General features: G+C 40.9%; 1 protein-coding gene across 10 annotated transcripts in view; it reads left to right on the forward strand.

Annotated features, from left to right (window-relative positions):
* KCNQ5 (potassium voltage-gated channel subfamily Q member 5) overlaps positions 1-26,475 on the forward strand; it is a 576,092-nt gene that overhangs the window by 355,832 nt on the left and 193,785 nt on the right. The window contains exon 2 of one of the 10 annotated variants that reach the window (XM_053286873.1): positions 5,231-5,337. The exons of the other annotated variants lie outside the window; for them this stretch is intronic. The gene's annotated coding sequence lies outside the window, so the exon portion shown is untranslated. The remainder of the gene's footprint in view (positions 1-5,230; positions 5,338-26,475) is intronic. 10 annotated transcript variants of the gene reach the window in all.

Here is a 26,475-nt window from a genome sequence, read left to right on the forward strand (position 1 = left end):
CTTCCCTTATAAACAAAGCAATCTTATGTCTGTTTAACTAAGCTTTATTCAGAAACAACTCCATTTTTCTCCTTCCCCTTTCCTTTATGACTCCACCCCCGCCCCGATCCCCACTGTCTTTGAATCCACTGGGACAAACTTCTAACTAACACAACATAAAAGATAAAAAATAGATTAAATACAGCACCTATGTCCTAGGAAAGGTTAAGTTCAGTGAAGGCTTTAAGCCATTGTTTCAGAGCCCATTTATCTTTTTCTTAAGCATGGAGACATTGCAAATATGTAACTACACACACCCCTTATAGTTTTTAATGGATGTTCAACAGGCTTACGGGAGACCTTTTCTTGTAGGACATTAATTGCATGGTTTCCAGCTTGTGCATTTTAAAGATGACCAAAGACTTCTGAGGTCTATGGTTTCTCATTTGATCTGTTTCTAGAAGCAAAATAAAGTTAAGGAATTCCCTGCAGAAACTGTGAGAGGATTGAAGATGCAGGAAAAATTCGGGGGGGGGGGATTGCAAAAACCCGTGGACAAAGAATGATGATGAATGATAAATAGAAATAAATAAGTGCTAAATGAATAAATAACCAGCTCTCAATACTCATGAAAACACAACCACATCTGTATATAGAATTACAACATGAATGAATAGATAACCAGCTCTCAACACACATGAAAACAATCAAATACATCTGGATAGCACATATAGACATACAATAACATGATAACATGTTGTTTTTATGCCTGTATTTTATGTTTTTTTAAAAAATTTTAGCTTGATGTTTTTATTGCCTTTTTACTGTATATTTTAACTTTTGTGAACCGCCTTGGGGTTATCTTTTAATGAAAGGCGGTATATAAATGTAACAATAAATAAATAAATAAATAAATAGAATTACAACATGCAATTGAAAAGTAAAAGACCAATATATGCAGGTATCCAAAAAACGTCCGAGATGTCTTCAAAATGAGACTGTAAAGAGTACATATAATGCAGGTAATGAATTTATTTGATTCTCTGCTGCTGCTCTTTATAGTCTTTATTGCTTTTATGCTTTTGTTTTAAATTTTTTAATCAGATTTGTTTAATATTTTTTCCCTACTTAATATTTTAATTGTGTCTTTTTTACCATCTTGTGTTAAATTTTTTTGTTGTAAAGCGCCTTGGGATTGCTTTAATGAAAGGCGGTATATAAATTTAACAATAAAATAAATAAATAAATAAATAAATAAATAAATAAATGCATGTAGTTCAAATCATGAATCCTTAATTCAAAGAAAAAAAGCAACATACTCTGTGATGACTGGTAATGACTGATGATGGAAAACAAATCACACCAGGGAAAAACCAGACAGCCACCCCGGGATAAGGAGCTGTTTCACCAAAAGCTTCATCAGAGGCAATTTCCCACTAGTACAGGCTGGAATAATGAAATGAGAACATAAAACAATATCTATAACACTGTAAAATATAAAAAACTGAACACAAAAAACACTCACAAAATACAGAATAACATTTCTATGCCTTTAAGCTTATCAAAGCTGATACAGAAACTCAGGGTTAACTTTACTAATAACAGGCTCAGCGGGTCAAAAATAATAAACAAGCCCAAAAGTTTTCTTAGCTGTACCCAAGACCAAAAACTTCACTAAGAGATATAGCATATCATAGATGCAAAATCTCAAACAATGTCATATCTTTTAATTAATCTTGTTTTAATGGTTTTAATGCTGTTTTAAAATATTATTTTAAAATCTTTAAATTGTTGTAATGTGTGTGTTTCCCCCCCCCCCCATAACACATAAAAAGTAGGAACTACCTGTAGTTTGTTTGTCCCGGCAATAATTACAATAGGAACAAACTGAAATGGTGATATGAGGAACTAATATATAGCACACTAAAGCAATACTAATAAGAAACAAAAGGATGAATACAAAAGGACTTACAAAAAGTAGAAAAGCATTACTATGCAAATGAATTTATAAAAGCATGTTAAAGCCTCAGGGTTCACCTAACTAATGAGAACTTATCCCAGATTATAAAGGGAGGAAAAAATTAACCCAAGAGGTGTTTCCGCTGTTCCTAAGAGCTCAAACTGCACTTAAAGGAGTAGCCTATCATGAAAGCTGACCTCATGTTATGTCCCATAGAGCTGAAGAGGTGACTGTAAACAATGAATCGTCCCTTCGCTAATAACAAACTAATAAACAAAGTTCAAAAACATGCCATACCAATGAGGGACCGAAAGAGGGCAAATGTATACATGTGAAAGAAGCCAAAAGAAGGTCATGCCAGCCCAAATCATATGTATAATAATACCCCAAGTAAGAAACTGAATGACTCACAGACTGTAACAGGGCCAAGCAGAAATTATTATAAAAAACAGGACAGATCATTGACAGAATTCAAACTTTGAGGTACCACAGTCGAATAATAATGAATGAAAAAAAGCTTCTTTCTGGAGAAGAGTCTGACAGACATCTGCTAAAGCAAAGGAAGATCCACAGTACTTATACAAAATTTAAAAACCGAATATCATCAGCAGAATGGTGTTTATCAATATAATGCATCAAAAGGGGAGCTTCTATCACCTTATGCAGAATACGAGAATGATGTTCAGCAATCCGAACTTTGGCACTTCTTTCTGATTTACCGATGTACCAAAGATTGCATGGGCATTGAATCACATAAACAATGGCTTTAGAACTGCAATTAGCAAAAAAAAAAAAGAAGAAGAAGAAGAAGAAGAAGAAGCAAGAATGATTTGTGTGTAAAAGGATGATGTACAGACTTGGTGGGAGCAGCTAATGAGCATACCGAACAATGGCCACAGGCAAAAAAGCCAAATGGTTCAGAAACATGCTTGTTTGGAGATAAAAAGTCAGTGCTTATTAACATATCTCGAATACTGGACGATTTGCGATAGGTAATCAGGGGTGGGATATCACACCCAGGTAACTGAGCCACTATACGCCAATGCCTTTTGATGATATTTTTGATTTTATAAGCCATTGGAGTGTACTGAATGGACCAAAAAAAGATGGGAACTGGAGCTACGGGTCGTAGTATGAAACAAGGACCGACGGTCTACAGAACTGGCACAAGAATGTGCCTTCCGAATAATGTGTTGTGGGTAGCCCCGATCAGTTAATTGGGATTCCAACAGTTTGGACTCCCTAACATAATCTGAAGCATTGGTAGAATTTCACTTAATCCTAAGAAAATGGCTATAGGGAATGCTTCGCTTGAGATGTTCAGGATGGTAAGAATCGAAATGGAGATAGGCATTGGTATGAAGAGGTTTTTTATAAAAGCTAAATGCCAACTTATTAGAATGGTCTGTGAAGACCAAGGTATCTAAGTAAGGGATACGATCTTTGTCCCACTGATAAGTAAATTTTATGTCACTGTGAAGTTGATTAAGCCAAGCAACAAAAGGTTCAAGGGTAGAAAGATTGTTATAAATCAGGAAAACATCATCAATATAGCGTTTGTACGTTAATATATCCTGATAGAAAGGGTTAAATGTCGGATTCAAAACAAACCTATCTTCCAGTGATGCCATGAACAGACAAGTGATGGAAGGAGCGAGACTGCAGCCCATTGCCAGTCCCTTAATCTGCGCATAAAATTGATATTCGTGTTTTAAAAAGCTGTTTTCAAATACAATATCGACAAGTTTCATAAGAAACAAGGTGGGAGGATGTGATGAAGGGCGAGCTAACAAAATATCCTCAACCATCGTGCAAGCTTCATCCAGAGGTACTGACATATACAAGGAAACCAGATCTAACATACATAAAATGGCTGATTGGGAAACTGCAAAGCCTTCAACCTTCATAATGAAATCTTTTGTATCTTTAATAAAAGACTGAGAAAGGGAGACCGAAGGTTTGAGAAAATGATCGATATAGATGGAAAGAGGTTCAAAAATGAAATTGGAACCTGACACAATGGGGCGGCCTTTAGGAGGACCGGCTTATGAATCTTTGGTAAAATATAAAAAATAGGCACCCGAGGGTAAGGATTAAACAAAAAAAATTCGGCATCTGTAATGAAACCTAAGAGATTAGCCTCATCCAAAACCACTTTGATGATAGACATAATTTTAGAAGTGGGATCTTTGTCTAAAGGAAGATAAAAGGACCTATCATCCAATTGTCTAGAAATTTCCTTTAAATAATCGGTCTTGTTCATAACCACAATGGCACCACCTTTATCTGAAGGTTTAAAGATCAAATCAGGATCCTGCTTGAGTGTATTTAAAACACAATGATCTTCTCTAGAAAAATTAACTCGATATCGGTGATGTCCAGACATCTCTTTTTCTACTTTGGCAATATCTCTTTCCACAAGTTGTTGAAAAACGGTGACATTGGGGGAATTAAAAATTGGAACAAAAGTAGATTTCCATCTAAATGGGGATCCCTCACATGTGGGATCACTCCCCCCCCCAAATCCTCAATTTTATCGATCTAATTAACCTTAAAAGGTCAACCCGGGTGTTGAAGTCATGGTACACAGGTGTAGGAACGAATCCCAAGCCAAGCTGTAAAACTCTGAGCTGATGTGGGGACAAAGATTTGTTACTTAGGTTAACAAATAAGGTCTGGATTGGCCGCGGGGGCGGCGATTCCTGCAGAAAAATGCTGGGAATCTTCTGATCTATTTTTAACAGCTCTCTCCAAGAGGGGATGTTTTCTAAATGAAAAACCTTCTTCCTCAGAAGGAATAGACTCATCAGTATCAGTGTATTCCGAGGAACTCACAGGATTTCTCCAAGAGACAGATTTGCGTTGAAACCGAGAAGGAGCCATCCAGTTATAAACTCTGCCTGAATCATAATCACGTTCATCACGTAAAAAAAAATTATTTTTAAAAAGAAGTTGTTCCTTAAATTGTTTAATATCCCCATCAATTTCTCTCATTTTTGTATCTAATACCTCAGAAGAGATGCTAGACCTTAAATTAGTTTCACACTCGTCTAATTCCTGTTTAATATCAATAACAACTTTAGAGGACCTTTGAATAATGAAAAGCATAAGGTTCAAACTGCATTTGTTTAGGTTCGAAATCCATTTCTCACAAAATTCTGTGTCCTGTTGAAATAAAGTAGGAGGTTTAAACAACTGTAAACCCCTCGGGATGTGAGAAGCCATGTCATATTTTTTTCAAATATAGGGCATGGAGTTGAGTTCTAACAAACTTCTTTTTCAGATCAACAGATTCAGACCAATTGGGAGTAAGAGAAACCTTTTGAGTGCCATGCGAGTCAGTCATGCAACTACCTAAAATTTCATTGATTTCATCAGCAGAAAAAGCAAAGAAGCTGGTAAGGTGACTAAATCCCCAACAAAACAGAAACAACAATCCCCCAACAAAACAGAGACTGGGGTCCACAGAATAGAGGAGGGGGGGAAATTGCAAAAACCCATGGACAAAGAATGATGATGAATGATAAATAGAAATAAATAAGTGCTAAATGAATAAATAACCAGCTCTCAACACGCATGAAAACAATCAACCACATCTGTATATAGAATTACAACATGAATGAATAGATAACCAGCTCTCAACACACATGAAAATAATCAAACACATCTGGATAGCACATATAGACATACAATAATATGATACCAAATAGAATTACAACTTTGGAAAAATTCTAGAGGCCCACTCATACAGAGTAAATATTTTGGCAAGAATAGGTATTAAATTCAAAGAGTGTTATTTCAGGGGTCAAAATCTGCCTAATGGATCTCTATAGATAGGCTTCATATTTAAAATAAATCTATTTTTCTTTTATTTCAGTCAATCCTTTTGAAGTCTGTAACTGACAAAGGAAGCACCAATGTAACAAAAGAATCAGAATAACAGCACTTCTAGACTGACTGCTCTGGTACATTGAGGAAGGGGCAATTTTTGACAACCTCTTTCTCCTCTGTGCCACCCAAATATGAAACTATGAAGTCTCGCGGACTTCATAGCCTTCAGGGACATATTTTTGGGTGGCACATAGGGGAAGGGAAGCTTTGTAAAAATAAGCCCCTTCCCCAATGCATCGGTGCAGTTAGCCAGGCAGTGCTTTTATTTTAATCCTCTTGCTGCACTGTCACTTCATCAGAATGTCACCCTGTGTTTTAAGTCTAGGCTGATGTAAAGCTACCATAGTTGGCACCAACTATTTTTGCAGTCATTTGCTATGCTCAGTAGTAAGTTTAAGCTATGTTTTTATGAGCCCTAAATCCCTTCATAGTATTTGTAAAAGCAGATAACATCATGTCTTCTTTTGAATATATAATTCCACTGTTTTGGAACATAAATCTTGCTTGAAAAGGTTAACTAATTTTATTACATTAGGAAGATTATCAGTTCATGGAAATCTGAACTACAGCAAACAGCAACATATGGTTTAAAGGAAGCATTACGTCTACCCTCTCTGTGTGTGTGCGCGCGTGCACATGCGCACACACGAACACTAAAATAATTTCTTGTTCTCTCCTTAAATTTTGGGGAAATTTTTTAAAGGGATTATGTTATAAAGCTAGCATATTTAAAATCCTAATAGTGACTAAATCTTGTGTTGAGGTCACAGTTGTCTGTGGTTAATGTTGTTACCCTGAATACTAGGGGGAATTGCTGGCTCAGATTCAGAAACCATGTATTAGATATGCGTTTGGAAACCATTTGCATTCTGGGATATTTTTAAAACGCTCAACGGAAAAGCTGTTTGGCAGCCATATAAGCTGTGTGGGCATCTTGCATTCTACCAGCCTCCATATCTGGAGTAGAGATTTGTCACAGGGGGTGGGGAACATTTTCCCCCATTGGTAGATGTTTTTTGTTTCAAGGGATTTAGAGTTTATTTTTTAAAAGAACAAAATCACTAGCATAACAATTGAAAGCTCCAGAAACGGTTATGCTTTGGGATTCTGGTCTTGTGAGAGAGAATTTTATAGCTGCCTCAGTATGTGGGGGAACTCCTAGTAGCTACATTGGAAAAATGCTAAATAACTTAAAAATCAAGGCTTCTTGATGCTTTAACATTTCTGAAATCTCTGGCTGCAATCCTGCTGAGATTCTCATGCATTTTTGCTTTGACAAATGAGTTTAAGAAAGTTTCTACTAAATGTCTTATTCACATAACTTTGGTTATAGCTGAACTCTGAATCAGGCACCCTGTAATTGTCCAAGTATTCCCTGCTTTCCACCATGGCTTCCTATTAATATTTCAGTATACTAGCACAATAGAGTGTTTTCAGCGTTCCACCATTATAAGCCCTGAACATTATATTGTGTATAGAATCAAAACCATTTGTTTGGTTTTGAAAGGAGACACCTACTCTGCAAAATTTGGTGAAGATCAATTAGAAAATGGCTTAGATAGAGCAGTGTAAAGTTTTTCTCTTTTAAACAGGGGTTTAAAGGGTTGGCAACATGTATTCGGACTGAGGAATTGGTATTTAAATGATTTTATTTGTATAGTTTCAGCCTTTAGACTGCATGCCAGAAACGTGCCTTTTGTTTGTCGTCCAGGACCCAATTGATTGTTATTTTACAATTGATCTTCAAAGTTGGATTTTAAGAAACATAAAAATGCATTTTTAGTGCTAACAGAGTCTGTGCAGTAGCAGGTTTGAGGTTCCAGTGCCCACAGCGCTGCCCACAATAAAAATGGCAGCTGACTCCCTGCCCCGATCCTACTGGTTGCTGCTGCTGCTCCTGCCCACCACTCCCACCTGCTGTTGGGGATGTGCACGGAACTGCGGAGGCGTGGTTCAGCACCATGGAGGGTCTCTCTTTAAGGGTGGGAGGGTTGTACTTACCCCTCCCACCTCTTTCCCCCCCTCTGGCGCTCCATTTGTCTGCAAAGATTTTGGGGTGGCAGCGTTCCTCCCTGCCGCCCCTGTCCCTGTTGTTAGCCAGAAAAAGAGGAAGTAGCTGTCGTGCATGCACCCGCCATGCACGTCACACATTGCGTGTGCACGCAACTTGCACACGCAATGTGTGATGTGTGCGGAAGGCGTGCGGCAGCTACTTCCTTTTTTTCCAGACAACTACGGGGGCAGTGGGCGGCAGGGAGGAACGCTGCCGCCCCAAAAACCTTGCACAAAAATGGAGCGCCGGAGGGGGGAAAGCAGTGGGAGGGGTAAGTACAACCCCCCCACCCTTAAAGAGAGACCCGCGCTGGACCGCCGGACCGGGCCACGTCTGAAACGATTCAGAGGCCTCGAAAATGGCCTCCAGACCAGTTTGTGCACATCACTCCACTGCCCCAATCCTGCTACCCACTGACACTCTCCCACTTGCCCCAGTCCTGGCAAGCCAGCATTCCCTGCCCTGTCCCAGCCTCTACTCCTAGGCAGGGGCGTAGCAAGGTTGGAGTGGGCCCAGAGATGAGGTTTTAAAATGGCCCCCCCCCCCTCAAAGTCCAGGGCCTCCGCACACCCCAGGCCCCCAAGGATTTAAGTCTGATATTTCAAAATAAGTATGCTGCCTGGAAATACATTTCACTGAATACACACGCACACGTCACAATATATAGTGATATACATTGAGTACTGTACATCTGTGCTACTTTTAATGCCTAGAACACACTAGAAAGATGAATTATTAAAATGGGCCCCTCGCTGCAGATTAGCAAAGGAGACTTTCAACCATGCAGGGTGAACCTATGTTTGTTTTCTCAGAATTCTGAACAAATTCAGTCAAGTTTGATTCCAGGAGGTTTTTCACAGGAGGCTTTTAAAGCCCTTTAACACACCTCTCCTCTGGAACGGAGGTGCTGCATTCCCATGTTGGCCAGATTTACCCTGAAGTCCCTGCAAGTTATTGGGGAGCAGTTCACACACAAGAAAAATAAAATAAAATAAAAGCACAAGACATGCTTCACAGTTCTCACTCAGACCTTCTGGGTTGCAAAACAACTTGAACATAAGTGCATTTATAAATGAATGAATGAATAAATAAAATAAATATAATACTGTTTGTTCCAATAGTTTTTGTAATTTTCTGCCATGAAACAAGCCACTTATAGGACTTTTTAGATAGGTTTTTTTTAAGCCAGCAAATTTTCCAAGCTGTTTTAAAATAAATATTCAGAGACTTCTCATTCCCACCCCCCATATCAAAGCCCTATGGCAAGCAGATCCCTATATATCCGTGGGGGGGGAGGGGGCGGGCGGGGAAGGTAACCACAAAAAGGAGTTCACACTCTACCTGGCAAATGCTGGGCTGGGCTGGGCTGGGCTGGGCAGGGCAGCAAGGGGTCTTCTGCTGCAGAGAACAGTGGTGGCCACTCTGGCTGCCTCCTCCTTCCTGGCTTGATTGGGCCCTAATCGAGTTCAGGCTTCACAGAGGCCTACACGGAGGCCTCCGTGGAAGCCCCGCCCACCCGCCGATCAGCTGAGAGGCGGGAGAAAAGGAGCTCTTTGCAGCTTGTCTGCTGCTTCCATTGCGGGCCAGGAGAACAAGCAGGAGAGACGGCAAACAGGGCAAGTGGCTGAGGGGCCTTGGGGCTGGGCAGGGGGCAATGGGGAGTCACGAGAGGTGCCTCTGGGGGGCCCCTCCAGGCAGTGCGGCCCCTAGACAACTGTCTCCCCTCGCCGGATCGTCGTTACGCGTGTGCTCCTAGGGCTTAGATGGCTTTCTTGCATGTGCAGAGTCCGCACATGTGCAGAGGCCATATGAGCCCGGGGGAGCAGGACAGCCAGCAGGAAATGCTCCCGCCCACCACTCCACTCTGGGGCACACCCCTCACCTGTTTGGGCACACTCCTCACCCCAGTCCTGGGGTGCTGGCATCCTCTGCCAGTTGCTGAAATGTTTGTTCATTTGTTTGTTTATTACATTTATAGACTGCCCCATCCAAAGGCTCTGGGCGGTACACAACAAGTTTAAAAAGACATAAAACAAACAGCATCTAAAACACACTACTTAAAACAATACAAAAACAATTTTGAAACAATTCAGAGGTTGTTGAGAAACCCAGTTTATTGAAGCAATCATCTGCCTGATACATTTGAAGTAAGACACAACTCCTCGTCAGAGTTATTTTCCATGTTATGTCTTATGCATGAGATAGTTTCTCCTTGACAGAACACTCACATATCATACTCTAAATGTATCAACATGTATCTTTTAATGTGATTTACATTCATGCTGTTATTGTGTGGGATGAGTATAAGAGTTGCTTCTAAAAGGAATACATTTCTTCTTTGAAATCGATGGTTTATATTGCAAATCAGTGAGTCTTTGGGTGGGATGGGATTGTAAGAAATGGAAAGATTCCTTTAAAAAACACTGGTAATCCCCCTCCCCCTTTAGGTACCTTGCAGGGGAAACGGGGGATAGGTAGAAGGTTTCTACCCAGAAATAGGGTAGAGATACCTGTGGCTGCAGCAACACTATTCTGGATGCTACCTGTGTTGTTACAGACTCAGAGGCTGTTCTCACAAGTAGCCAAGACCAGACTAAGGAAGCCAGAACCAGGATTGGCTGCCCATAAGAATTGCTGGGAGGCACGCATCTCCTGGCAACACCTCGGCGGCAAACCCACCTAGGGAGCCTGCCCCATAAATGAGGTTAAGGGAGCAAGTGCTCCCTTGGCCACGTTTCCCTGATCATGTGCCAGTGCTGACTGCTTGCAACTGGTGCTGATGAAGCACTGATGGGTGCCCTCCCATTGCTGGGAGGATCCCCACATTGCACTGTGCACTCTTATGGTGCATTGTGGGATTTCCAGGAGGCCGGGACAATGCGTCCCGGCCCCCATGCCTCTGCACTCCCTGGGGCAGCAGCGGACCATCTGAGCGCACGATTCATGTGCCCAGATGGTCCTCAGAGATTGTCTGTGGGGAAGGCAGGCTTCTGCAGCCTTGCCTGCCACCCCGTCTGCCCAGTCGTGAGAACCAGCTCGCAGTGATTTACATTTCTCAGAAGAGACATTAATTGTTTTAGAAATCACTCTGGAGAAGTCACTGTAAGGAAGAAGTTACAGAAGTTACCAGAAGAGAGGCTCTGGTAAAACATAGAAAGCTTGCCTATGGTTTAAGAAGAAAGAAATCAGATAAAGAATCTTTCATTTCAATCGTGCATGATCAAAGCATAGCAGATAATTTTCTAACAGAGGAGAATACAGGATAGTGCAGAGAAGGGGATTCTCTGCACAAACAAGCTTTTTACAAGAAGGCCAGAAGACTATAAAGAGTGCAATTATAATAATTAATAGCTCTTGAAGGCTATAAAGCAAGCTTTGTGTAATCTTGTAAAAATGTTTGTTCTAGGAAGTGACAAAGGAATAATAAGTTTATTATTTTGTATATGATATAAATATTGTAAATAAAGAAGATATTGCTAAAGAGGCCTCTCCATAGAGGATTTGCATACTGTAGGAATTGAGCAAGCCAGGAAGTTAGTTAAGCAATGTGTCCTGGATATAGAAGTTCAACAAGAAGGTGCATGGCTCAAGCAGGGTTTATACTTAGGGAGTCAAGCTATTAATCTTAAACCAGCTAAATATTTTGATGTGGTGCTTGTCCCTAAATTTAGACGAGCCCTCACTTTAGCACGTTTAAATGTTCTTCCTACAGCAGTATTGGATGGCAGGTTCAAGGGAGTTCTGCTATTTTTACGTCTTTGCCCATGTGGCAAAGGGGTTATAGAATCCACCTCGCACGTTATTCTTCATTGTGATTTTTATAGGGAACCCCGTTTAAGACTTTTATCTCCTATGTTAGACAATTTGCCTGGCTGGTCTGATGAATTTTATTTAAATTATCTTTTAATTAATGAGGACACTGATATTATTTCTGTTATGGCCAAGTTTTGTTATATTATTTGTAAAATACGTACTGGTTTATTGTAAATGTTTGCTGGTCAATGACCGAATAAACTTATAACTTAACTCAAAAAATAAAAATAAAAAAATAACTCAACTAAAGATAGATTGCCTGAGCATCCATTATGGATGCCTTAAAGCTGATTAGTTATTTAACAAACTTACTGGATATTCACCTTTCCAGTTAGATTACTGTATATTCTCACAAAGGGCACAATTCAGAGGAATTTAAGTTTGCTTAAATCTCACTGAAATGAATGGAATTCATGAACTTATAAAGTGCAAGATAGCTTTTATCCAGAAGATCATAAAAAGGGGTTATTATATGTATTCACATGAGAGAATTTTCAAAGTGGCATGACCCACTGAGGCTGTAATCCTATGCACACTTACCTGGGAATAAGTGCCATTGAACTCAATGAGACTTACTTCTGGGGAGACATGCATGGGCTTATGTTATAAATGGGGGAATAAAGGATCAAGTCCAGGCTGCTATTCCTGTGCACCCTCAGTCGGTGAGCGGTGTGAATATGGTTGGTGCCATGAAATCAGTTAATTCATCTCATTGTTTTGTGACCTGATGGTCTAAATGATCTTCCAAAATCCTTCATTGTTATGCCCTAGGCAGCTTGCTTTTGTAGTTACATTTCTTTCCTTTTATAGAGTTTAAGCCTACTTATCTATTGTTTTCCTAGAAGTTTAAAATGAGAAGAATAGGACAAGGGCAAACACCCCCACCATGGTTCTAAACCCTAACATTAATCTCCACTAGAATTGTCAAACACAGTGTCAAAACATGAATATTAATGCTTTAGCTTGTAATATAATTTTCCAGTACTCGTTCCCAAAAACAAATGCTTACAAAACATTGACTTTTCAGAAACCTTCCCCGTTACTGTATATTGGATGGCTTCAAATCTCTTGATTGCATTGACCAACTCTGTAATGGCACCATTGTACACAAGTCTCTTTTAATAGCATTTGTAACACTATCTTTTATATTGCTGGCATCTAGACATAACAACAAACTACATTGGTTGGAATCACAATAAATTGTAATATTAGATCCTGGTCTGAGAACAAACTATGGTTTACACAAATCACAATTTGCCACATTTAGACACAATGGCTCAGTTCAGATGTCACATGGAGCCAGGGTTGAATATAAACCAAAGTTTGCAAATAAACTCGGATTCAAATCTGGGATTGTAACCCAGCTTCAGGTCCTGGAAACTCTGGCTAAAATAAAGCAGGAATGCCAGCTCAGACAGCACAACAGGGCCCTTGGCAGCTGCCTCAAAATTCCAGCCTATATCAATGTCCTTGCATTTAGACAACATGTATGGTGTAAATTAATGGGGGGAAATCTAACGTTGGGCCCTATCAGATGCTAAGTTTCTAATAACAAGCAGAGATTCACTCTCCAGGTGATAAAAAATAACGTGGTTTATTTTGTCTGCTGCTGGCTTGTTTTGCCCTTCCCTTTGCCCAGTCCTCCCGAACACAATCCCAGAGTTCCTAGTCTCCCCAACTCCTGGAAATGCTTTGCCCTGTTGGTGTGGGCATGGAAAAGTTCCACGAGCTGCTTCAGCTCTTTTTGCCCATCCTTGACTGTTCTCAGTTGGTCAGAGCCTAGCCATGGCATAACTATATAAAGACAGGACACATGGATCTTTCTTGTAATAGGTTAGCGGGAAAGCATAAAGCTGGCCCACAGCACCCACACACAGAAAGTTGCTTGCAGCTTGTTTCCGCTCCTGTAGTCATTCTGCCCTTCCTCCCACTCCCTGGTCAATGTCTGCACCCAGCACACAACAGGATAGAAGGGTTGCTGTTGCAGACCACTTATGGTAGCAGTGATGTCAGTAGTCGCTAGGCTGGTTTAACCCGAGTGAATCCAGAGAAGAAACCATGGAGAGGCGTTACTCAGCTGCTTCTCAGTCGATCAGTGCCGGTATCTCTGTGAGTGGAGGTGGAGTTCTTGCAACAAACTGAGAATAAACCAACAGGATTGGTTTAGACACAGTGCAATTATTAATTGAAGCACAGTTAAAACAAACAAGCCAACTACAAATATTGGTTACAAAAGTTGGTTTGTTCGATCAAATTGAATCTCAGTTGAATTTCAGAGGCACATTCAGATGAAAAAAGAAACTGAGTATGATGAAATTCAACCGAACTTCTACGTTGCATCTGAAAGTGCCCTTTGGGTAGTGTCTCCATAAACAAGCATCATAGTTTATTCTCAGTGCCACAGGATTCATTCAGTGTAATGTGGAGAGCACAGCTCATCTCTCTGGTAAAGCTGAAGTGAATTGTAGAATATGGTTAAAACATTTGCTGAAATAAGCTATTAGTCTAATAGTCCATTCCAGTGTGTGCTTTAATCATCCAAGCAAGTGTATGGAGGATCACAGCTTTAGCTGTGCAGGCAGTGTCCAATCAGTCTATGAATATGTGCTGGAGCAGATACACTTCTAGTTAAAATAAAATGTTGTGACAACCAGCAATTTTTTTAAAAAAGAAAAATATTTGTGGTATGCATTTTCATCCATCTTTCTTGTTGCCTTTTTGTTGTTGTTCTCAACCACTTACTTATCTTCTTGACCATTTATCTGGGTAAATGGCCATGAGCCATGAGCCATGGCCAAACCTGACACAAGACTGTCCATGGGCTTTATCAATACAGGTGAAACTCAGAAAATTAGAAAATCGTGCAAAAGTCCATTAATTTCAGTAATGCAAATTAAAAGGTGAAACTGATATATGAGACAGATGCATTACATGCAAAGCGAGATAAGTCAAGCCTTAATTTGTTATAATTGTGATGATCATGGCGTACAGCTCATGAAAACCCCAAATCCACAATCCCAGAAAATTAGAATATTACATGGAACCAAGAAGACAAGGATTGAAGAATAGAACAATATCGGACCTCTGAAAAGTATACAGTGTACTGTGCTTGATTGGCCAGCAAACTCGCCTGACCTGACCCCATAGAGAATCTATGGGGCATTGCCAAGAGAAGGATGAGAGACATGAGACCAAACAATGCAGAATTGCTGAAGGCCGCTAATGAAGCATCCTGGTCTTCCATAATACCTCATCAGTGCCACAGGCTGATAGCATCCATGCCACGCCGCATTGAGGCAGTAATTGCTGCAAAAGGGGCCCAAACCAAGTACTGAATACATATGCATGCTTATACTTTTCAGAGGTCCGATATTGTTCTATTCTTCAATCCTTGTCTTCTTGGTTCCATGTAATATTCTAATATTCTGAGATTGTGGATTTGGGGTTTTCATGAGCTGTACTCCATGATCATCACAATTATAACAAATTAAGGCTTGACTTATCTCGCTTTGCATGTAATGCGTCTGTCTCATATATCAGTTTCACCTTTTAATTTGCATTACTGAAATTAATGGACTTTTGCACAATATTCTAATTTTCTGAGTTTCACCTGTACTTTGGCATCCAATCTGTGCTGTCATTATACTGTTGTATTACTATTATCTTTTTAACTTGGAGAGGAGAACTGGTCTTGTAGTAGCAAGTATGACTCGTCCCGCTAGCTAAGCAGGGTCTGCCCTGGTTGCATATGAATGGGAGACTAGAAGTGTGAGCACTGTAGGGTATTCCCCTCAAGGGATGGAGCCACTCTGGGAAGAGCAGAAGGTTTCAAGTTCCCTTCCTGGCTTCTCCAAGAAAGGGCTGAGAGAGATTCTTGCCTGCAACCTTGGAGAAGCCGCTGCCAGTCTGTGAAGACAATACTGAGCTCGATAGACCAATGGTCTGACTCAGTATGTGGCAGCTTCCTATGCCCCTAACTTAGTATGTGGTAAGCACTACATTGGTCCCTGAAGTCTACTCAACAGTCACCTCTGAGGAGAAACACCAGAACATGTATAGCAGGTTTTAGGTACTAACATCCAGTTGCTGGAATTGAAAGTTAAGTCACAAAGTGAAAAACTTGATACCATGGTTTCACCTATAGCCCTATCCATATATTACTGTTGTAGGTGCATAAAGGTGTCTACACATGTACATGTTTTTGTGTGAATGACTGTATCTGTCCCCTCAGGTACAGGGCCCCTCATATAGGGTATAGGTAGGAAGTGTACTGTATATGCATTGAACATCATGTGTGAATGACTGTACCTGCTTCCAGATCTGTGCACGCATACCCTATACACAGATCATACCTGAGTTGAACAAAACATATGAACAGGACTCATGTCATTGTGATTTTTCTGTGTATTTCACAATGGCTTGCAAAGTAGCCTTTCAATGATACCATTAAATACATTATAAATCTGTTTCAATGCCTAATATATACTAAGCAAATTTAAAGATCAGGCCTCCAAGGCTATCAAAATGATTCTGTGTTTAATTGTTAACGTCAGATGGAGAAGATAACAGAATGTGTGTGGATTAACATTTGTTTGTTTTGTTTATTCAATTTCTATACCGCCCTAGCAAAAATGGCTCAGGGGGCTTACACAGAGAAATAATAAATAAATAAGATGGATCCCTGTCTCCAAAGGGCTCACAATCTAAAAAACGTAGCAAAGTTAGGGTATGTTGGAAAATTCCCTAACTAGAAGCCAGCGAAGACATATGCCTATCTAAAGAACAAAGGGTTTTTCCTAACATTACTGTCAGAATTCTTTCTTTTTAATATGGGGTGTGGTACGACATTCCACAAAAGAGACTCTCTTAATTTACTTGGAATGTGCTGGTTTTGTAACCAATGATACAACAAATCAGACAGGGCCCAGTGGCCATGGGTATGTATAGTTCCAGCAATCTTGCTATTTTCATCTCATCAATAGAGTCTCCCCACATTTGTCTTTTTAACCCCTTTGGACTAAGCCTTTGGGTTATAATCCTGCATACTTGGTTTCATGAACATTATGCTTCTTGCGAGCATTAGGTTTCTTTTGATTAATTTAATTCAATCTACGCAAGGAAATCTACAGAAACATTGAAGCAGTCATCTCATACACATATATTCTTTCAAAATAGCAACAGTGGACTTCATCAGGCCCCATCTTGTGCTTTATAGACTTGGATCCTAACATCCATGAGCAGAGTTCCACTTAGGGGAAGCTGCTTTCCCACCTTTCTCTTCCCTCTGCAGCCTGGAAATCCAATTCTGAGGGCGAGGAAACTTCCTGGAATAGAAAGGAATGTGGCATGGTGGGGCTGGAGCAGGAAGAGAGGATCACTTAACATTGACCCGTTTGAATGAGGAACACAGCCTTCTACTTGTACAAGAGCATCTTAGATCCTAAACCATTATGTTTTTAAAATGAAGGTAAAATGAAATAAAGCCCATAACTGAGAGTATAATTCAGAATCAGTCTACTAAGGCGTGCTGCACTTTAACTTAGCATTATAGAAGAGGTTGGATTAGGACAGACTTCTCAAGTTATAATTTATATCCATGCCCACTAAAGGCTCTCCACAAAATCTATGACAGCAGCTACTTTAGAGTTTTTGTGTGGAAAGGACTGGCTGAAAAATACTTTCAACTGTGGAGAGCAATAATTTGTAGCTTCTTAGGGCACCATTTTATTAACAGTGGAAGAAGCTGCTCTTTACAAGTTGGAAAAGGCTGCTTCTCTCCCTTCTTTCATTTGCCCTTCTCAGTTCTGCAGTTTCACAGTGCGTGTTCTTAACAAGTTGTGTTGAATAGGAAAGAGCAGCCAAAACTGAGAACACTGACTTCACTGAAAGAAAAAGAATTCATATTATTGTTAACAAAACGATAATCTGTGCAGTACATGAGAATTTGTGTCATCTTGTTCTTTCAGTAGAACAAGAGCTTTTTGTGAATTATGGGTGTTCACTCCTCTTTCTCCACATTCTGTCATTTCTTTTAAAATTACAGTAAGTGGGGTTTTTTAAAGCAACTGCTATTGTGGTTACTGTGGCTGTAATTGAATAGTGAGTACATTTTAGGGTTCCAGCCCAACCTGATATTAAAAAGGCAGTATCAAAATTAAGATGGTTTTGATGGTTGGTTCCATTAGAATAATAAGAATGTTTCAGACATATGTTTCATGCAATGGTATGTGGAGCTGAAAAGTATGGGACTTGCCTGCAAACGGAAATCTGATAGAAGCTTCCAGCTGGTGTAGTTTGGGTTCTGATGCAATTTATTAATCTTGTTAGCTGTTACTGTGTTTTTATCTGGATCTTGTTAATTTAGGGTTTGTATTCAACTCATGAAAAAGAACTGGTTTTACTTTCCATATTCAGATATGAAAAAGCTCTTGGCTCATACCTTCAAAGGCAATTAAGTCAGTAGCATCATGGAAATTTGGCTAGGATTTGGACCTAGAGATACTATAGTTATTTAAAAAAACAAAACAAAAAACAACCCTTAGATTGCCTTAATAGGCTATTGCCCTCTAAGCTCTTTTTTGTTTGTTCATTTTTCTCGTTTAACCCTTTAATCAAGATGTTCAATTATTTAAAGCAATGTTTAACTCCTATTATAAACCCAATCAATGCATTGCTTGGTTCAAGGTATTCTATAACTGCAGCTCTTCATTTAAATACAAACATGATAATCCAAACAAAACCACTTTGGGAACTTTTGTTGGAAAGCGGTATATAAATATTTTTCTTTGTCATTGTCATCTATAGACCTGACAGTCATGTCTAGACCCTTTGTCTTTGAAATTCTTCTGAAGGTCCACAATCTCTGTCCCTATTCAATAAAGGTCCTTATTTCCTAGAGTACAGAAGCCCTTGGGTTAATTTGCTGTGCGATGACTCCCTAGGAACTGCAGTTATGTAACCACAAACCCATTGGAGTGTCTGCTGCTAGCTGCACAAAACATGTATAGTGACAATGTAGCTAGCTGCTTATTAGGTTAATTAACAAGTTGTTCTAGAAAGAACTAATCAGTCTAATTTCCTTTCACTGTCTCTACATCTGGACTAAATTTGGTGCAAATCAAGGTCTTCAAGTTAGATCTCTTGTGTGGCAAATGTTCATGTGTCCACCATCTTGGATTGGGGTGGATGTCATCATTACAAACTGCACCACTGAGGTGTCCCTGTGTGTCTTTCACTACAGCTGTTCCAAATCTCATTCAAATAGATTAGTCAGTCCTCAAGTTAGTGCACTTGTGCCTCAAAAGTTTATTCAGCTGCCATCTTGGATCAGGTTGGGTGACATCACCAACTACACCATTGGGGCATCCCTATGTGTCCATTAAGCTGTAGCAAATCTAGTTCAAATCGGTTAGACTGTCCAAAAGTTAGTGCATTTGCGCCTCAGACGTTTACATGTCTGCCATCTTGAATTGGGGGTGGATAACATCATTGCAATCTTCGCCATTGAAGTGTCCCTATGTGTCCCTACAGCTGTAGCAAATTTGGTTCAAATCGATTAAGCAGTTCACAGGTTAGCTCACTTGCACGTCAAATGTTTATGGTTCTGCCATCTTGAATCAAGGTGGATGACATCATCACAAACCACACCACTGAGGTGTCCCTATATGTAACTCATTACAACTGTACCTAATTTGGTTCTAATCAGTTAAGCAGTCCACAAGTTAGCCCACTAGCGCCTCAAAACTTTATGTGTCCAGCATCTTGGACTGGGGTAGATGACATCATCAAAACAACACCATTGGGGTGTCCCTATGTGTCCCTACAGCTACAGCAAATTTGGGTCTAATAGGTTAAGTGGTTCCCAAGTTAGCCCACTTGTGCCTCAAAAGTTTACACATCTGCCATCTTGAATTGGTGTGGATGACATCATCAGAAATCACACCGTTGAGGTGTCCCTATGTGTCACTCACTGCAATGGTACCTAATTTGGTTTAAATTGGTGAGGCAGTCCACAAATTAGCCTGCTTGCACCTCAGCTGTTCATGCGGCTGCCATCTTGAACTGGCATGGATGACATCATCACACACCATGCCATTTGAGCATCCCTATGTGTCCCTATAGCAGTAGCAAGTTTGGTTCAAATTGGTTAGGCAGTTCACAAGTTAGCCCACTTGCGCCTCAAAAGTTTTCGCATCCGCCATCTGGGATTGTGGTGGATGACATCATCACAAACTACGCCGTTGAGGTGTCCCTATGTGTCCCTACAACTGTTCCTGATTTTTTTCATATTGGTCCAGGCATTGCAAAGTTGATAGCAGGGGACACATCATGGACACACTCACAGAGAATGCCGGGTGATCTCATAAACCTGCTGGAAAGTCGGCTAACAATAACTTGGTTATGCAATAATCTGGACCTGGTAGTTACCAACTACGCTTCGGTCCTGGAAGTGGAAACATATCTGAGATCAACCCCATATCCAAAGCTTGTGGGATTAACACCAAAGATGCCTCAAGTACTTCTGCTTTCCCCCGGCTATTATTTCTTCTTTCTCTTCCTTCTTTTCAACCTCCACTTGAAGACTGCACTTCAGCCTTTTAAAGGACAAAAGGCCACCATCTCTAAAGCAGCATCCGATGCTGATATTGCACCATGTGGCTCTGCAACCTGCCACTGAAACAGATCCTCTGTTTTGGCTTCCCCATTGGATGGAGGGTCAGTAGGAAGGGGAAAGAGACAAAGGAAGAGAAGCTGCTCATGAGAGTAAAGTGTTCTGAGCCAACAAAATGTTCCAGCTGCCCCACCCCCGCCGAACTTCAGACACCACAACACACACACACACACACACACGTTGTTTGGTCCCAAAAATAGTCTCTATTCCTCCTAATGGCGGGGGGGAGGTTTTGGTCTCCAAGATGTCTTATGTCGCCCCTAATTGGCAACCCTACCCAGGGGTTGGCAACACTATCCAGTCAGGTCACAGGAATTCCAAAGGAATCAGAAAGCAGAATGAACTGCTGCACCAGCAACTGATAGCTCAGGACTTATTTGCAGAGGTGGACTTGGAAGCTACATCCTCAAGCCTTAATGTATTTTAACTTCGATCGTACTCATCCTTACAATAGATGCAGGGAGTTTGGGTTCCTTCAAGAGACAGTGACAGTGTGAGTAGATAAGTGCTCTGGAGGATTGTATCTGACTAGGCCCTTTGATTATGAAATAGGCTTTACTCTCTCTCTCACTCTCTCTCGTTATGGTCTTCTAGTGCTGAAGGGCTCTTTTCTGTGGACACTGGTATAACTTGTGATACTAAGCTTTCTTGAACTCTGGAAGTCCTTCAGTGATGTTGTTGTGTTGTTGTTTATGTACTGCTTTTCAGTGAAGAAATTATCAGAACAGTTTACATAGAAAAAGAATAAGAAGATGGTTTCCTGTCACTAAAGGGTTCATAATCTAAAAAGAAACACAAGGTAGACACCAGCAACAGCCATTGAAAGGACACTGGCTGACATCCTTGACTAGTGAAGTACCAGGGGCATAGGGAGCTCGCCTGTGGCCAGAGGACAAATCCCTGCCGGCAGCTACCCTGCCCCCTGGGATTTCTAACTGCGTGCATGAATCACATGCATGCCCCAAGTCATGCCCCCGTATCTGACACAGGGGGAGTGGCTCTACGGGGGATAGTCTCTGCATAATTTCCCCAGTCAGTGGTTTGAATTGCTGACTGGGAGCTCCTTTCCTTGCCTCCCTGAGGTGCAAAGAAAACAGCTCCATCAGTGATTCAACAAACCATTGAAGAAACTCTGCAGGGGATGACAGGCCCCATGCCTGGTACTGGCCACACCCCCTGCATTTAATGGATGCAGAAGGTGTGGCCACTGCCTGGGAGAGCCTCTTCCCATCCTCCCTAGTCAGTGTTTCATTGAAATGCTGACTGGCTGGGCGCGCGCGTGCGCACACACACACACACACACACACACACACACACACACCTGCCTCCAGCACAGCTAGAATTTCAATGAAACACTGGCAGGGAAGGAGAAGGGTGCACCTTGCGTTCCCAGCTGGTGAGTGCTTCATTAAAGCACTCCCTTGCCCAGGAGTGCCCCGGGCAAGGGGTTGCCTTGGCAGCCCCCCCCCAGATCCTGGTGGCTGCGGGGTGGTCAACCCCCTCGTTAAATTTCCCCACACCCCTTTTGATGTCAGCCACTGTGCTAGGGTCGAATTGGGTCAATTGCTGTCCCTCAACCCAATATAAAGAGAATCACCACCACTTTGAAAGGTGTCTCTTTGCTATGTTAGCAAGGGTTAGCATGTCCCAGCAGCAATTTTCTTCTAGGAAATCTCACTGAGTTCACAGAGAGAGCTTCTGTTGCTCCACTCTCCACTCCACTTCTCTCAGAAGAAGAAAAAATATTATTATAGGGAAATCAGAATTGTGCATTGCACAGAAAACACTGAAGAGGTATTTAGGCGGGAATTCCCTTAAGCTGAAGCTGGAATGCTGTAAAACAACAAGTCTGGAGATGGGTTTGTGTTTTTTAATACAAATAATTGATTAAGCTTTAAAGGCCTTGTACAGGACAATATGTTTCTTTCTAACCATTTGGTATCTAGAGATCATACAAATTGCTTGCTGTTTGCTAAAGCATAGATGTAGTAGTAAAATACCACTTTGCAAAATTGTTAAATGCACAGAGCCAATTTTATATAATGTAAAATGATGCATTACAGCTCTTATAGCAAATACTGCCTGTTACCTAATTCTCTAAACAGCATCCCTCAGCTATCACCATAAGCAGAAGCAAGAGCATTTGCTAACGGGCTTGTCAGGCACATATTCCATTTGCTCTAATCTGTCTTAATTTCCAGGAAACTTGAGTAAATAGATATGTATTGTGGTGTACTGGAACACAGGAGAGCGATTTTAAAGCTCTTTGCTTCGAAAAATGATGTTTCAAGTGAAAGAGTCTCCTGAATGAACAATAATAGTTGCTTTAAAGATTTTGAAGCCTATAAGCAGAAGTTTTAAAAGTTATTTTTAATATATTTTCAATAAGAATTTTTTAAGAAGTAAACCAAAGAAGACAGAGACAAATCACCATAAAGACAATATAAAACCAATCATTTTTCATAATGGAAAACCTCATTTTTCTAATTAATTACCTCAGTAAAAAGAAAGTATTCAGAACAAGACAAAGCAAAAGAAATTCAGACTCTTAAAATTGTAAAATCTAATCTGATCAGCTTCTTGTAAGTTACATATCAAAAACACTATAAGTCAAATCCAGAAAATGGGAACAAAGTTTGACCATAACGGATATTATAATTTATAAAGGTTCCCAAACAGACATGAATGATTCAGTAGACATACCATGTACAGTACATAAGCCGAGACTTTTAAAACTGAAGCATAGTCCCACACTTTCAAAAACCAATCATGTAAGGAAGGGATTTCCAAAATACGCCAGTTAGATGCATATATAACCCCAGCCGCTGTAATCATATATAAACACAATTCATTTGATTTGATGGGAATATAAGGTTTTATCATACTTAAAAGAAAAATTTCTGGAAGGAAGGGAATCTTAACTTATAAGATTTGTTCAACTGTCATATGAATTTGTTTCCAAAACTGTTGAGCTTTACCGCAACTCCACCACATATGGTAAAATGAACCTAAATGTGAGTTACATTTCCAGCATTTCTTAGAGAAAGAATCATCTATTTTATTAATAGTCAAAGGAGTTAGAAATTTTAAAGGTTCTATTAATTTGATCTCAAGGCCTGCATTCCAATTGTGCCAAACATGCTGACATGTGGATGTCTTACCCTTCAACTCTGCTGATTTAGCTGGGACAGCTCCTTTTCAGAGAAACCCCCACTCTCAAATTGTTCCTATTCCTTCCTTCCTTGCACTATACATGCTTATGTTAGCTAAAACTGAATCCTAAGGAGCAAGCATCACAAAGAACCTGCTTAGCTACATGGTATATAAAATGCAGCAAGGAAGCAGCTTGCCTAGAGTGCAAGAGGCTGTAGTTCAAATCCCTGCCGGTGTGCTGCCCAGTCTGAGCCTAGTAAATACATTTGTAGTCACCTATATTGGGCAGGAGCAATATAGGAAAGTGCTGAAAGGCACCATCTCATACTGCGTGGGAGGAAGCACTGGTAAACTACTCCTGTATTCTACCAAGAAAATCGCCTGGAATGTGGTTGCTAGGAGTCGACACTAACTCGACAGCACAATCAATTCCTGACATAATCAACCCCTTATTTTAATGTTAAAGATTATAATTGTTAAGGCAAGCAAATAAACTAGCATCATTTCTTCTTTTATGTGCAAATACTGATGTTTTACATCTGAACTTTCCAACCTACAGTGCTTGAATTTTAGGGGTGGCCAAGGAGGCTGATCCCTTTACCTTACCTGCTGTTTTTAGAAGGACACAAGGGGGCATGATCGGGCTAAAGTTGGGGGGAGTCAGCTGATTCAGCTGTGGATTTCATTAGAGACTTCCTCCCCCCCACAATGTAAGCATTTCCTGCCCCAAAGGTGAATGCAAAACAGATTATTTTTCCATTAGCTAGTAGTACTGTCTACTTCTCCCAGTCTTCTGAATCTGGACAATGGAAGTGCTTGGTTCAGCCCTCCACCCTGCTCTCTTAATTTGTTAAACTAATTTGTTAAACTATAACAATTAAGGTGAACTTTTAAAAAAATGAAGGGGGGGGGAACCCTTTCCCACTATGCTCAGAAGTTGTTCTTTAAGAAAAAAAGCACCCATTCATTTATTAGATTTATAGACTACCTGATATGAAACATCTCCAGGCTTATGTAGACTCAGATTTAAAAACAGCCAACAGTTAAAAGCAATTAAAAGAGTAAAAAACAATTTTAAGATTTAACTAAAAGCCAAAAAAACAAGTGTGTCATAAGAGCTTTCTTGAAGGCTGGCAGAGATGGGGAAACTCTTATTGTGACAGGGAGTGCATTCCAAGGTCCTGTGGCAGCCACAGTAAAAACCCAGTTCTGAGTCACCATCAAACAAGTCACAGGCAACTGCAAAGTGACTTCTCCTGATGATCTCATAAGGCAGTAGGGTTCATGACACCCAATTCACATCAGAATTATCAGAGGAGAGCTGGTCTTGTGGTAGCAAGCATGACTCCCTTAGCTAAGCAAGGTCCACCCTGGATGCATATGAATGGGAGACTTGATTTGTGAACATTGTAAGATATTCCCCTTAGGGGATGGGGCCACTCTGGGAAGAGCAGGTGGTTCCAAGTTCCCTCCCTGGCATCTCCAAGATAGGGCTGAGAGAGATTCCTGCCTGCAACTTTGGAGAAGCTGCTGCCAGTCTGTGTAGACAATACTGAGCTAGATGGACCCATGGTCTGACTCAGTATATGGCAGCTTCATATGTTCCTGTGTTCCACATAACAGCCCATTTCACATAAATATTCATTTATGTGAATTGGGCTGTAGAAACAGAGAAATTGGAAGGGAAGAGGGAGCAGAGAAATTGGAAGGGGAAGAGGGAACCAGGAATGGATTTTTTTGTCAAGGTAATTGACCTTGATCTCAACCCTTATTCTGAGAAATCTGGGCTTAGTATGTCCCTATTATTTGTTCCCTTGGAGTCGTGTCAAAAATTAAATCAGGTGGAAGGTAAAGAGTTTGCCTATAACAAGAAAGTGGGGCAGAGCTGTTCTTTGCAGTAGCTGCAAGGACAGTGAGGGTGGAAACTAGGAAATGATCTTTGTTATGGAGAGAGAGAGAGAGAGACTCTGGCTGGGTTCAGACATAGCACAGAACTGTGGGTCTAATGGACCAGCAGTTCCATGCCCACTCCTCCCACTCTCCCATCCGTGTTTGGCTGATGGGGAGAGGGACCTCTCTGCAGTCAGTGAGACCGTAGAGAGGCTGGGGAGCTGGTTGTGTGGGCTTCCGTCTTGAGAGGACAGCCCTCACTGCCAATCAGGCCAGATGGAGGGAGGAGCTTCCTCCCTAAACTCTAGTCCTGTTGTGCTCAAACTGCGGTGCCAGCTTTCTAACGTAGCGCTGGCACCACAGAAATGGAGTATGCAGAGGCAAAACTCCTCTCTGAACACTCTCTGTTTGGTGTTTGAAGTTTGAGTTTGGTGAGGGATTTGCAAGTCGCTTTCCCCCACAAACTCCATTTCCTCAAGTTTGGCTGTTCAGGTTAGGAAACCAGAGGTGAAGGTACCTCCAGTTTCCTATTTCATCTGAACTTGGCCTATGTGGTTATAGTGTGCTGAAAACAGAGATAGGTCACTTATTAATTTCTAAGAGGAGATGTGCTGGGGCGTTATTTGTATGGACAAGGCCATCTGCTACAGGTTTCTGTGAGTCCTTGGTCACAGCGTGTCATCAGACCCTCTTTGTCTCACCCCTTAAGCACTGCCCCATTCTCCTAACAAATACTTAACACAGTCCACCCACACTCTGGAAGTGCTACTTTGCTGTGTACAGACAGGGAAAACTTCCTTAACAACTTCTCATTTTGCGGGGAGGAGGAAAGACACTTTTGGAGGAAGTTATGGGTTATTTGGCTTGGCAAGGGGAGTTCCGTAAAATGGAGGTGGGGGGACTCCTCAAGTGCTTGGAGACAAACAGCACCCTAGCTACTTAGATCAGAAACATGGTGGTTGACCATCAGCAATGTTTCTGATCTGAGTAGTGCTTTTGGAGTGTAGATGAACTACTTTAGGTATTTGTACTTAATTAGGACCCTGCAACAGTGCAGGTGGATTG

Source organism: Hemicordylus capensis, chromosome 1 (genome assembly GCF_027244095.1).
Source record: "Hemicordylus capensis ecotype Gifberg chromosome 1, rHemCap1.1.pri, whole genome shotgun sequence".
Lineage (NCBI taxonomy): Eukaryota > Metazoa > Chordata > Lepidosauria > Squamata > Cordylidae > Hemicordylus > Hemicordylus capensis.